The following is a 15,141-nucleotide window of genomic DNA, read 5'->3' as shown; positions in this document are numbered from 1 at the left end:
TATTTTAAATCACCACAAGAGATGCCTGTTTGGAAGTTGGCACATAGTCTTTCTATTTGAAACTGCAGGGCAAATGGTTTCTCATATCAACAACAACTTGATTATCAGGATCAAGTACTTTCTGTGCCGAGAACATTCAGGATCAGTACATTTGTTCAGTGCATCTCCCAATGGGGCTGCTGTCTCCTCTTAGAAAATGCCAGGTGTTCTGACCTTTCTATATTGTTATGAAGCAGAAATACAACCAATGCCAAATATCTTAGTACATAATAATGTTGGCAAGCAATGCTGATGTTTCTTTTTCTGAGAAATTGGGAATAATTGTTTACTAATCTGACAATAGATTCCCTGTTTGGGACTGTAGTTGCAAGTTCCTTGTTCCCTCAAATTTCCAATTGTTCAACGAGAAGATTGGGATTTATGTTTGTTTTCCCTGTTTTATTCTCATCACAGGTGTTAACTAGCCATTCCTGGATCCTACTATAATAAATAGAAACAGAAGTCGCTGGGACAATGCAGCAGGTTAGGCAGCATCTATGGAGAGAGGAAAATTAGTTAACGTTTCAGGTCGATGACCTGTTGTCCTACTGTTTTGCTGGGCATTTTGACCTGTCAGAATCTTATCAATTTCGGCTCCCCACAGAAACAAAATAACATTTTCAAATGCAAAATAAAGTAGTTTGTAAATCTTCCTCACGGTTATCCAAAGAAGATACTGCAAAATACAACTTGTACCAATACAGTGATGTAGTTTTAAAGAATGTGGAAAACAATTGCCTGCAATGAGCAGACTTTAACTGTGTGCTAACCTCTTTCTATATAGTATTCTTGAAATTTTGAAAGGGATCCTGGCTTTGGAAAAATAAATATTTAATAAACGGTTTCATTGGTTTGGGAAAGTAAAGTGCCAGGAAAGAGAAGAGCCAGCAAAGTTATGGGTTATTTTCACCTCCAATGTCTCATTGCATTTGGAAATAAATGGTGAAAGGCTTGAAAGGACTGCCAAGGACTTTTTCATGAAAATGTTACATGGCACAACACCGAGCTTTACACAATCCCAACAGGTTCCATTGTTGGCCTGTACTGACTTAGCAAGTACAGGCCAGGTACTACAGCTGAACTCAGTGGCCCTGGGCTAAGAATAAGAGAAATAAACTACGATTCATATATTTTGATCATTATTCAGCAATTATCACATATTATAAGCTGACGCTCCAATACAGTGCTGGAGGTGCCGTCCTTTGGAAGAGATGTAAAACTGAGGTCCCGTCTGCCTGTTTAAGTGTACGTCGAAGATCCCATAGCACTATTTGAAAAGAGAAGGGAGTTGCTCCCCGTGTCCTGGCCAACAAATCCCCCAAATAAAAATGGTCAGTCACTCATGGCTGTTTGTGGAACATTGCTGTGCTCAACTGGCTACTATGTTTCGCTCACAAAATACACAGTCAAACCACTTTACAGCATATCCCGTGAGACTCTTTCAGCAATCCTGATGACGTGATAAGGCATTGATTATTATTTATATGAAATGCATTGATTATTTATTATTATTGGTTCTAATTGCCCAGTTTCAAACATGAAGAATAGCCATTTGGATGAGATGCTGGTGGGATGCCATTGCCGGGAGGGGGGCGGGGGAGGGAGAAAATTGGTAATTAAAGGACAACTTACAGCATGATTTACATTTCTAGATAACTAGTGAAGCCACATTGGGAAAGTTTGTCAATAAGCTAATTTCACAGTAAAAATATAGGTGTCAATTGATGGCTGCTCACGTCTTCCACTAAAATAACCCTTTGCAAGTTAAGCTTCTTAATGCTATTAGAGAGTGAGTTGCATGACCTCCTTCTTAATAATATTAAAATAAAATCAGCATTCATGCTGGTTTAGCAGAGATCTGACATGTACTTAGCTGCTCAAGTACAGAACTCTCCTTAGGCCCAGTGAAAGTAATTTTTGGAGCGGGAAAGTGGGGAGAAATTTCACCTGGGTCCAGATTTGCTCCATTTATGTAACATTTTAGAGTATTGAATTGTTGAATTCAGTCTTAACTATGAAGTTATTATTTCTTAAAAGATGGATTCAAAATTGACTGAAGGGAAGGAAATAGAAGGAAGTCATTAAGGGAGCGAGGACAAAATCGGGTAGTGTTAATTGCCTGCTTCAGGGGTTTGTACTGAGAAACCTCCTGTTCCTTATATTCATTAATGACTTGGATTCACAGGCCCAGTGTAAAGTAGTTAAATTTGCAGATGGAACCAAGTTAGGAGGAATTGTGGAATCCGAGGAGGCAGCAAAGGTCCTACAAAGACAGTGTAATAGGCTTTGCACGTGGGCTGATAATTGGCAAATGAAGTTCAATGTAAATGAATGCAAGGTACTCCATACAGGATGAAACTTGCCAAGGAGAATGCTGAAAGGGACCTTGTTGTGTCAGTTGATTCATTGCTCACTGCGTTGCTGAGTGGCTTCCAATTTAATACTGACTTTAAGAATTTTCCAGCTTTTAAAATAAACCGGCATTACCAATACTGTCATAATAATAATCCTTGCATTTGATATTGTGCCTTATCATGTCTTTGAGACACCTCAAAGCGCTTCACAGAACATATTGTGAAGTGAATTGACTGTATATTTTGTGGGCAAAACCCGGTGGCCAATTGTGCACAGCAGTGGATTGAGTGACTAAATTATTTTTATTTATGTTGAACGAATTATTACCCCCGGGAAAGCGATCGACTAACAACTGGGTTCTTACTTACTGCTAGGTAAATAGAGGAGTGTGGAGTAAGGAAACTTGCCCAATGTTTTGCCCTACTGGAAATCGAACCCAGGTCCTCTCGCTTGCGAGGCAAGTGCTCTAACTACTGAGCTACAGGAAATCCACAATGCCAATAAGGGACTGTGCAAACTTTACAGGGAATGTGTTGTCAGTATTTTCCTACTATGATAACGACTAGACACAATGATCATGATAACAATGACAATTGACCTTCACTATTTTGTAACACCATAATAATGCTATTTGCAATAAAATGCAACTTTCAGAATTTTTCATTACAACATCTGTCCTCTTTGTTGTCCATGAACTCGCTGCATTTCCTCTGTTATACCATAGGTAGCCTCTTGTTTGCAATTTATAAAGGTGATAATGGAACAGTTTACAGCCTTTTAGTTGGCTGTACATTTCTAAGCATCCTCCTTACCACACTGTGAGATGCCCTCTTGTCAAGTTATCTGTGATTTTTGATCTTTAAAACAGAGAAAGATAGTGCAGATAATACTGTACATAGCTGTAGAAGAAAGCCCATTAAAAGATGCAATAAAATATATCAAGATTAGTTACATTATACCCAGAGACTTGTTTTTTTCATGAAATTTACACATGAATTGGGTGTCCTTTTTAAGTACTTTTTAACCAACTTTCAAATTAAAATTTCATTTGAGATTTTTTCAAAAATTTGCTCAATGTTAAAAATGATTTTAAATTTAATTTAATTAAAGCTAAGACTGTGATCTAATAAACATGCTATTGTTAGTCTCAGTGCACATAGCCAAGGAAGAGGAAAAGGATCTTGCTGTTCATCTCCATCCAATGACCCTAACTGGAAAATACATTTGCGTCTTGAGAATGTCAGGTGCTGATGGGATCAGCTCAGCTGGAATATCCTCAATGGTTGAATAGCCTGCCAAAAATCATAGTTTGGACTCACAAATGAAGAACGACCAATTGGACAAGATATTGAAGAGTGACCGATTAACACCTGTGAATCTGTACTCCAGGCCAAGTCAACACCACGAACAGAGGAAGCGAGAAACTGAAGGAAAGGACAAAGCAAACAATAAAAATTCAGTAGGATTTATTCGCATCTGTTAACTTTGACAATGCAAAGCTACTAAAGAAATCTGTTGTCAGTATCAACTACCATTTCCCTCTTTATTTAGGCAAAACTGGCAGTTGTCAAACTGTTAAATTATTTAACAGAATTGTTCTTATGCTATTCAGTACTTTTCCCTAATTTTCTCCATCCTTTCTGGAAACCATTGACTTATTTTGTGTTGCAATTCCATAAATATGGATATCCTTCCTAATTCCATAAGCGTGGCGACCTCACCCAATTCCTAATTCTCCAGTTGTGAGCTTGGCGGTGGGTCTTAGCAGCCTGATCAGTGGGGAAAGTATCAGAGCAATGGCAATGGCAAGATCACTCAGATGTACTTAACAGATGTTCCTAACCATCCACACAGATATACTTTGGCTGATCTTTCCCTTCCAAGCTAAGGTGCATTGAGGCCAGAGCTTGTACTGATGCTCCAGCTGAGATCAGTATCATTATTGGTGTTATAAATTTATTGTGAGGAGAAATTAATTAATACTTTAACTTCCTTCACAATTATTTTATATAGAATGTCAATTTTTAAAACACATGAAGTTCATTCACATTGTGTTTGTGTATGTACTCACTGAGATATACACACAGTAATAGGTCTGGACTTACTATTTAGGAAGTGAGAGGAATAATCCCTTCAAAAATAAAATAAGAAAATGATAATTTGGTCACTCAATCCACAACTGTTTGTGGGACACCGCTTTGCGCAATGCTGTGGGATGATAATTTGGCAGCAGAAACTTAACAACTCTCAAGGACCAAACGCTGTGGACTCTACAGTTGTAGAACTAATCTTTAATGCACCATTGCATTTAGTTGTAGGTTAGGATTGATAGGTGGCTGTGCTTCCTATTTTGAAATTGTTGGTATCAAAACAGGTAAAGGTGTGTAGCGGAATTTTCAATATTCTTTTTCGTTCAGGTGGTGTCTGACACACACAGCCATAGAAATTCACAGCACAGAAGAAGGGTTTCAACTAATTGCGTCTATGCTGGCTCTGTTAAAGAGTAATCTTTTCAGTCCCATTTTCTTGTCCTTTCTCCATACCCCGATACATGTTAAACCTATCACTATAGTTATGACTATGATGGGTTTTCGGTGGGGTTCTTTGCAAAAACGACTCATATACCTGTAAGCTTTTAAAGCAATACTATGTCATGTGGTATATCATATTGATTTACCACATGACACAGAAGATGAAACAAAACTACATTGGAAGTCCGAATTGAAGCATTTTGAGTTTATTCAATCTGACCAAATTCAGACCACTTCAGGTTGAGATACATCTGTTAATGTATATATCTGTTAGAAAATAGCGGTCCATAGGACAGAGTACAATACAATACAAAATTACATTCCTAAAGCGCCTTTCACGTTGGGAGGATGTCCCAAGGCTCTGAACAGTCAGTCATTAGTTCCCTGTTGGGGGGGGGGGGTGGGGGGTTTGAGATCAGTGCGGGTGGAGAAGGTAGGAGGGTGCCCAAAGGTACGGTCGAAGAGGAAGGACTTGAGGTGTGCCTTGAAAGAGGCAAGAGAGGGAGCGAGGCAAAGGGAAAGTGGGATGGAATTCCAGAGGGTGCGCGAGGGTGGGTGGGATGGGGTCACAGAGCTGGTGCTGGAGAGGACACAAGCTGCAGAGTTCTGGATGATTTGCAGCTTGTGGAGGGAAGAGTTGGGAAGGCCGACAAGCATGGAGTTGACATAGTCGAGCCTAAGTGTAATGAAGTCATGTTCTCTGAGATGCTATCCTGTGTGAAGCACACTATAGAAATGCAAGATGTTGTTATTCTGCTAATAAGTGCATTGCAGTTATCTAATCCTGCTGTTAGTTTGCTGATGATTAACAATTTTACGGATCTATTTTCTGTCATTGTAATAAATCTATTGACAACATGTTGCAGTCTATTGGGGGCACAGCATTGCTTCTGCATTCTCTTGGGATCTAAGTGGGAATTTGTGTTTGATCCCTGGTGGTCTAGGCAATGTACGATCTTGAGTACAGTCCATAAAAATCCTCAAACTGCGGGTCTGATCCTATCACAGGCCAGCTGTTTAATATTAGAATGTCATATCATATTATGATATCCTTTTATTTTAGACCTTTAAATACAGTTACCATGATATTCATCTCAGATTTTTTTTAACATTATTTTTAAATGTCCCGTTTCAAACATTACAATAGCCTTATCTCACTCTACAGTGTTTGAATTTCCCATGTATCATACTGTGCAATGTATGTGTTCACAAACTTCATAATAATCTCCAACTGTCTTTTATGCCTTCTCAGTCATAAAACATAATCTAGAACAGGTCTACAGTAGACGACATGGGACTATGGTATATTTGCCAAGCTAGGTCTACAAGTAAGGAATTGCTGTGTACATTGTGCAGTCCTGTAGCTTAGTAGTTAGAGCACGCACCTCGCAAGCGACAGAACCTGGGTTCAAATACTGGCAGGGTGAAATGTTGAGCAAGTTTCCTTACTCCACACACCACTGTTTACCTAGCAGTAATTAGGAACCTGGTTGAGAGTCGATTGGCGGATCACTTTTCTGGGGGTAATAATCTCCTTAAAAAAAAGCAAAAAAAAATTGGTCACTCAATCCACAACTGTTTGTGTGACAATGCTGTGCGCAATTGGCTGGCGGGGTTCGCCCATAAAATATATAGTGCAGTCGATTCAGTTTACAGTATATTCTGTGAAGCATTTTGCGACGTCTCAAAGATGTGATAAAACAGTATATCAAATGCAAGGATTATTATTATTATATCCTGTAAGTTCTGCATCTGACTGGCTGCAAAATGACTAAAACTCTTTGAGGTTAATTTACATCTCAGATGGCGGCTGTGAATTTTTCATGAGGTATTTTTCCTTTGTAATTTAACTTATTATGGTACCAAGGGCTTGGTGGAAAGTGAAGTGATTTTCATGAATAAGTATATGTTGAACAATCTGCTTCAAAGACCAGTGGTAATGTATTTGAAGCAAGTTATAGTATGGAGCACATCAATGTTCAACGTTAATAACAAACAGGAATGTGAATGATATGTTTTGCGTAAGATCTATCGACCAAAGAGTGCTTCTTCGTGTGTGAGCTCTTTGATAGACGTGGGGACATTGTAGCTGAGCTTATTCCTGACCTCACACAATGGACACTATTGTGTTCTTTTTTCCTGCAGCAATCACTGGCCAGTGATCAGGAGCAAGAACCTCGGCTAATATTCCACTCTATGACCTGATAATTCTCAGGCCAGTGGTGATGTTCCCACTCCGCCTTGGCAGACAGCAGCTTAGTCAGTTCAGACAAAGGATCAAACTTGGGACCTCCCTGACCTTCATGGCTCAGAACCAAAGTATGTGTTGTATTCACTGAGAGTTGTAACAGGAACTCTTTTGTGCATCTGGCTGTGCTGCACTGGTCCAAAGAGTGCTGGATAGTGAAAGTGGGGCTAAAATGTAATTATTATTATAAGTGTTCCAGTCCTTGCATTTGCACTGACTGGCCGCGCCCTCAATAAGAACTATTAAATACTGTGCCTATTTAATTTAAAATATGTGAAATGATACGATACAAAGCCAGAAGGATTCATGGTCTCCCTGGCATTGGTGCTCTGTAAGAAATTACAGGTGCATAAAGCAGCTGTCACAATATTCCAGCCAGCGTGATGAGTTCAAGTAAGGGACAAACAGGTGTATACAGTTTATTGTGTTTTTACAAAGAAATTACTCATACGATGGTAGATGTGAAAGAAAACATTTCCCAAATAGCACCTGAGGAAACATCAAGTTTTACGATTGGTTCAAGTTATGAGGTTCATGACGCCTGGCTGTCAGTTACAGCAGTCACTGGGCTACTTATTTTTTTGTTTAATAATAATAATAATCCTTACATTTGATATAGTGCTTTTCACGCCTTCTAGACGTCTCAAAGCGCTTCACAGAATATACTGTAAAGTGAATTGACTGTATATTTGTAGGTGAAGCGTGGCAGCCAGTTGTGCACAGCAGTGTCCCACAAACAATCATGGAATGAAGTGACCAATGTATTATTGTTTTTTTTTCTTGAGGGATTATTATCAGGCGTGTGGAGTAAGGAAACTTGCCCAAGGTTTCACCCTGCCGGAATCGAACCCAGGTCTCTCACTTGCAAAGCGAGTGCTCTTGAGGACAGGGTTCAGAATTTTCGATATGGTACCTCAATGAGTGTGTAGAAAAATAATACTTAGGTCACTCAATCCTGTTGACTGTTGTGGATATTGCTGTGTGCAATTGGCTGCCGTATTTCGCCCACAAAATATATAATCAATTTACTTTACAGTATATTCTGTGAAGCGCTTGGGATGGGTCACAACCAAGTCTAATCCTGGCCTCGCCTGACATCATTACATTTTTTCGCTAAAATTACAACAACAAGATTACATTTGTAGAGAGCCTTTCACGTCAGAGGACATCCTAAGGCACTGGACAGTGTACAGTATTTCAGACCCGAGCTGGGGGCGGAGGAAGGGGAGGGGAAGGGAGGTAGCCGATGGCATGGTCGAAGAGGAAGGTCTTGAGGCGTGAGTTGAAGGAGGCAAAAGAGGGGGCGAGGTGGAGTGACTGGGAGATGGAATTCCAGTGGTTGGGGGCAGAGTGGCTGAAGGTTCTCCCGCCAGTGGTGGGTCGGGTGGGTCGGGGGATGTGGAGCAGGCCAGAGCTAGCTGAGCAGAGGGAACGGGCAGGTTTGTAGGGGGTTAGGAGGTAAGCCCCTACCAACCCCCCTTCCCTTCCCTACCCTGACCCCAGCTCGGGTCTGAAATGCTGTACACTGTTCAGCGCCTTGGGACGTCCTCCCGATGTGAAAGGCACTATACAAATATAATCTTGTTGTTATTGTTGGGTTAAAATTAACCCAAGTCGTGGCCCTGACTTGTCCCCTGTTATTGTCCCATCTGAGATCAGGTTACTCAGCATAGACCAGGATTCGAACCTTTATTCTTCTGGTCTGTATGGTTTAGAGCTGTGCAGGCTGGTGTCTTTACCCACTGGACCTTCATTGATATATTGAGTACAATTTTTGTAGCAGCAGAACTACAGTCTGGCTACAAGTGCTTTGCATGTTTTCTTGTTAGTTTTATACTTGAAACCCTTAAACATTAATAATTTTCAACCCACTTTATAAATATAAAGCACTTGCAGCTTTCTAAAAATACCCACTGGAATAACACCAGATCAATGTGATCTGAATTGCGAGTTGTCTTGCTGGTTAAGTTTGCCAACCGGTGAGCACTATAAATCAGGATGAAACATTTTATTTCTCCAATATCTTAAGTTGGAAAGAGCTTAATATTTATTTTTGTTATGATCCTTTTTTGTTACCCTGGCACCTAGCACTATAAAACTATCCCCACACACACACATGCCTCTGTAGTATCCTACATTTGGTCATCAATATGATTACTTTTTTGAGTTGGTGCCTGGAAGAGCTCATTGAATTGCCATTAGCTTCATGACTCACAGTAAGCTGTGACACCCCAAATGGCTCGGCTCCCAAACCGCGCAACTTCATACCTATTAATTCTAGGAACCAAATGTTCCCTGGGACATTATTCATCATGAGAGCTGGTAATTTATGTCAGCTGAATTTACCCGAGGCTATGAACATACAGTAGTCATCACAGAAGTCAGTACTTGCAGTTTGCACTGAAATAAATTTATATAGTGATTCTCTGTTAGGATCATCTCTTCAATGCAATTCATTATGCTTTAGCAACATTGAATTGATCTTATCCTAGTCTTAGTATAATTTTCCTGAAGCATGTTGAGTGAATTCAGATATATCCCTGTAATCTGATGACCTTCAACAGGTGGTTCAAACTTTTGGCTGCTGAGGGCCAGATTCCCTGTTTGAGAAACGTGCAAGGATTATTATTATTGTAGTACAGTATAGAGCCATTTTGACCTGATTTGTGCTGTGGCAGATTATTCACAACAGGACAAGAGTGAAAGTGTTGCCATTCATCACATATTGTCCCTGGTCTGTGGAGAAGGATGGCATAATCGATAGGGGGTGTTCTGATCGCTGTTCAATGATTTTTGTTGAATGAGTACATATGAATTTGCACAGTCTGAGGACACTATATGTGTATGGGTGGGGGGGTGGTACAGGCTGAGGACAGGATAAGCTTAAGGCATGATACACAACTGTTCACATTGGGACATCCTCCCGACATGAAAGACACTATAATAAATGTAAATGTGTATTGTAATTGTTGTACTGTATTGTACTGACATTTTCAGCCTAACTGATTGTTTTTGTTTTCACACCCCTCTTCCTATCGTGGCTCACCTCTATCTTGACGAAGGGAGTGTTGGCCGTCTGCTCCACTTGCGGACAGTACCGCAACTAAATCTTATACTCTCCTCACCTAAGTAAGGTCTGTTGAAGTGTATTTTCCATCAGCGTCACTGTATAGAGATCTGGAGTTAGAAACTTTGAGTTGGATGATTTCCCTTCTCCCTAACCTGGGAAGAGTAGGGCCAATTGTAATGCCTCCTTGTTGCCCTGACTCTGACAGAGTCAGAATCAAACCTGGAATCTTATCTGGTCCACATGTCACAATACTGCAAATGGTGGATTTACCCACTGAGTCATCCTGGCGCTGGCGCTGTGTGTCAGCCTGGCACGGTGGTAGCACTCTCGCTTCTGAGTCAGAAGGCTGTGGGTTCAAGCCTCACATGGGAACTTCAAATCACATAGTTCAACTCTAAGCTAACATTGCAATGCAGTGCAGGGGGTGTATTGCATTGTTGGAGGTAACGTCCTTCGGATGCGACGTTCAATCGAAATTGTGTTTGCCTGTCCAGGTGGATGTTGAGGATCCCATGGTACTATTCAAAAAGAGAAGGGAGTGTCTCCCGATTTCCTGGCCAACAAAGCCCCCCAAATAAAATTCGGCACTCACTCCATGGCTGTTTGAAGGACATTGCTGCACGCAAACTGGCTGCCGCGTTCATCCACAAACAAAATAAAATAAACATTCAATCCACTTTACAGTATATCCTGTGAATAATAATCTTTGCATTTGATATAGCGCTTTTCACGTCTTTTGGACGTCTCAAATTTATTATATTTTTTTCTTGAAGGATTATTATCAGGTGTGTGGAGTAAAGAAACTTGCCCAAGGTTTCGTCCTGCTGGGAATCGAACCCAGGTCTCTCGTTTGCGAGGCAAGTGCTCTAACCACTGAGCTACAGGACTCCAAAGCGCTTTGAGAAGATAATGTGATAAGGCGCTATATCAAATGCAAGGATTATTATTATCATCATCGTACTTTTGGGTGTTCTATGACATTTTATGTTTGTTTTTTGGATGGAGTTTATTTTTTAAACATCTGAGTAGTGGGTCTAAGTTTGATTCTTTCCCTTCCCTGTGTGCCCAGTTTCAGCCTTGCTGCTGTAGGGAAGTTCCAAGTGAAAAGCAGAACTCCTGCTATGAGGAAAAAGAATGGGTGACTCTGTGGGGTGCTTGTGCACTTCCCTGCAGTGTTCAGTGTCACCAGGAAGCAGCCTCACAGTAATTACTTGAGAAAAGTTTTGAGATGCAAGGGCCCAAAATATCCTGTCTTCTTAGGTTTTAGTCCTTTGCCTTAAAAATACAAAATTTTGGAAAACTGCTTTATGTTCAATCTTAATTGGAGTGTGATTATCCATAGTACTCAGAAATAACCATGAAAAATTAGCTTCCAAATTAAGACCAAATTCAAGATCGTTTGCGCAATTCCCTTGGTCTTAAGCTTAGAAGCATGAGAAATTTCAAGCTCCAGGCTCTTTTTTGTATCAGAGGGTTATATGTCCGCAAAAAAGCTTAAACAGTTCAGCAAACAGATGAAAGAAAGTGGTATGGAGGAGATGAGCCAGCAGGGTGCAACATTTGGGATGGTTGGGAATGATTATCACATTATGAAGGGTTTCATGATAGATCCATATATAACCTTCCAAAGATGGATTTGGTTTGTGCTCACAATAACAACAACAAGATTTCATTTATAGAGCGCCTTTCACGTCGGGAGGACATCCCAAGGTGCTGGACAATTGGGTCGGGACCCGAGCAGGGGGAAATGGTCAGGGTGAAGGGAGTGAAGGGAGGGAGCGAGGAGGGGGTAGCGAGTCGAGAGGGGAGCTGAAGGCACGGTCGAAGAGAAAATTCAGAACACTAAGCATCTTATTCCTGACATTTAGGTCAAAATTTATGACAGATTCAACTTTGTGTCACTAAGATGTTCAAGATTCCATGGCACTATTCAAAAAGAGAAGGGAGTTTCTCCCAGTGTCCAGACGAACCATCCCCAAGTAAAATTGGTCACTCACTGCTTGGCTGTTTGTGAGACATTGTTGTGCGCAACTGGCTGCTGCAAAATACACAGTCAATCCACTTCATTGTATATTCTGTGAAGCATTTTGAGACATCTTAACAATGTGATAAGATGCTGTATCGAGATCTTGTTCAAATCCCTCAACTCTCTGGCATCTCCCTACCTTTCCTCACTCTTCAATCCACCACCGGTGCCTCTGTTCGACTGGCACCGGCCTCCTGCTCATTCCTCACACACTCCGCCCCACCATCAGAGGTCGTGCTTTCACCCATTACGCCCCAAAACTTTGGAACACTCTCGCTCTGCTACTGTTAAGCACTCTGAGATGCTACCCTGCATGGAGGGCACTATATAAGTGCAAGTTTTTGTTGTTTTTTTGTATCCAATGCAAGGATTATTTTTATTATTATATACGTACTTTAACTAATGAATTCCAATCCTGGGGTTGTGTTATTTTCACCTGTCGTTTTACTGATGCATTTTTATCCTGGTTCTGTTCTTAGATCATTTCCTAACATAGTCTGAGAAGAGATGCAATGAGATACAGCTCAGAGATGCATATGCAAGACATACTTATCTAGGTATAATAGGCCACCTGAGACACCAAGTTAGATGCAATATGCTGTTGGTGCTAAACAGGTGCTAGGATATCGCTACATTCAAACACAATGTGTGACACTTGGTCAAGAGGTAAGCTGTGCTCTTTATTATCAGTAGAAGCTTCTAATTGTCACCCACTCACCCCCTGCAGGAAAGTGCACATATGTGGACATGGGGGGTGCCTTTGGTTGTACCAGAGGACTTATCTGCTCTGAGGCTGTTCCTGGAGATTGGAATTTGTGTGCAGCCAAAACAACAGGATACCAGCTTCATTTAGTTGGTATTATGGAAAGAGTGCTCAAATGCAGCCTCCTGGACTTATATCAGAATCTACTTCATAGAATCATAGAATTATACAGCATAGAAGGAGGCCATTCAGCCCATTGTGTCTGGCACAGTGTGTGTGTGTATGTGTGTGGTGGGGGGGGGGGGGGTCCCCCAATCTCTGCTGATGTCGAGTGAAGTGACCTGAATGCTGTAATTGTATTACACAAGAATTTAATCCTGAAATATCACAGGCTTCTGCAATCTCTGTACTGTTGCTACTGTGGGGACCGGGAGCAACAGACAAAACAACAGCTTGGGTCAGTTGGCTGCACTCTCGCCTCTGGGCCAGAAGGTTAGAGGTTCACGCACGTCAGGGCTTGAGGTTACAGTTTAGGTTGATATTCCAATGTGGTACTGCATTGTTAGAAGAGACAACAACAACAACAAGATTCCATTTATAAAGCGCCTTTCACGTCAGGAGGACGTCCCAAGGCGCTGCACAGTTGGGTCATGACCCGAGCAGGGGGGAAATGGTCAGGGTGAGGGAAGGGAGGGAGCGAGGAGGGGGGAAATGGTCAGGGTGAGGGGAGGGAAGGGAGGGAGCGAGGAGGGGGAAGAGAGTCGAGAGGGGAGCTGAAGGCACGGTCAAAGAGAAATTTCAATCGAGATGCCTTCTGCCTGTTCTTCAGCTGAATGTTAAAGTGCCCATAACACTGTTCAAAAAGAGAAGCCAATTGCCCTGAATGTTCTGATCAACATTCCTCCAGATAAATTCACCTTTCAACTCATAGCTATTTGTGGACCAATGCTGTATGCAAAATGTTGCCACGTTTAAAACCAAATTCGACACAAATTACCTATGAAGCACTTCAAGACGTTTTGACTTGACTTGGTTATAATTATGAAAGATTTCAATAAAGTGGATGTTTAAAATGACGAGCATAGATGTAAATATGAAACATAAAAGAGAATTTAGGAGGAACTTCTTTATACAGATGGTGAGAGAATATAGATCTTATTTGCCAGAAGCTATGATCGAAGCAAAGAGCATCAGCATATTTAAGAGGAAACTTGATGCATACATGGAGAAAAAGGAATAGAGGGTATAGAAGCAGGGAATAGGAGGTTCGTGTGAAGTATAAACACCAGCATGGACCAGTTGGGCAGAATCATTATATGTAAGGTGCTACAAGAATGGAAATTATTTCCTTTTTATTCAGTACTAACTGCTGAGAAAGTCTGCAATTACTATAAGTAGTAAATTAAATAGTTTTCGACTCGTCCTTTATTTACAGCTAGCTTGCAATTGTGCCAAAAGTTACTGTTAACATGACAATAAATTGAACAACATGATCCTACTAGTCAAATGATATGAACAATTTATGTAGGTTATGTGGAATTCCAATCTGTCATTGAATTCAGAAATTACAATGTTGTTAACAATAGGCTACCACCATGACAAAACAGCCATGGGAGATGTCTTCCTCAAGGAATACTGGAGGCATTTTACAAGCAACTTTAACAATCTTACTTGTTTCAGGTGGCTTCTGGGTGTACAGTCACTGATTAATAGGATTTGATGTTTGAGAAAATGATGTGACTAAAATGTTTTTTTCGTGCAGAAGAAAACCCTTGATTAACTTGGCAACTGTCACAGAAAGTATTAAGTTTCATGTGAAACTTGATTGTGTCCTGGGTGCAGTAATAATGAAAGCAAGTATGATTCTCTGCCGGTTGTCGAAATTTACCACTCTTGTTGGGTGAACTTATAATGAGGTTTTCTCAAGATCATTGAATTTAACGATGATTCTTCTTGCCCAGTCAATCCACTTTATAGTATATCCTGTGAAGCGCTTTTCAAAGTCTTGATGACGTGATAAGACACGATATCAAATGCAAGGACTATTATTATTTTAAGGTTTCTTTGCAGTGTGAAGCTTTCTGATATTACACCTATGAGCTACTGACAGTGTCCTTCACATTACTAAACACAAATAATAATAATAATAATCCTTGCATTTGATATAGC

General features: G+C 40.7%; 1 protein-coding gene across 1 annotated transcript in view; it reads left to right on the top strand.

Moving 5' to 3' along the window:
* LOC103177344 (tolloid-like 1) overlaps positions 1-15,141 on the top strand; it is a 157,541-nt gene that overhangs the window by 21,822 nt on the left and 120,578 nt on the right. The window lies entirely within an intron of this gene.

Source organism: Callorhinchus milii, unplaced genomic scaffold (assembly GCF_018977255.1).
Source record: "Callorhinchus milii isolate IMCB2004 unplaced genomic scaffold, IMCB_Cmil_1.0 Scaffold1, whole genome shotgun sequence".
In the NCBI taxonomy this organism is placed as follows: Eukaryota; Metazoa; Chordata; class Chondrichthyes; order Chimaeriformes; family Callorhinchidae; genus Callorhinchus; species Callorhinchus milii.
The sequence above is the reverse complement of the archived record's forward strand: the minus strand, read 5'-3'. Positions and strand labels throughout refer to the sequence as shown.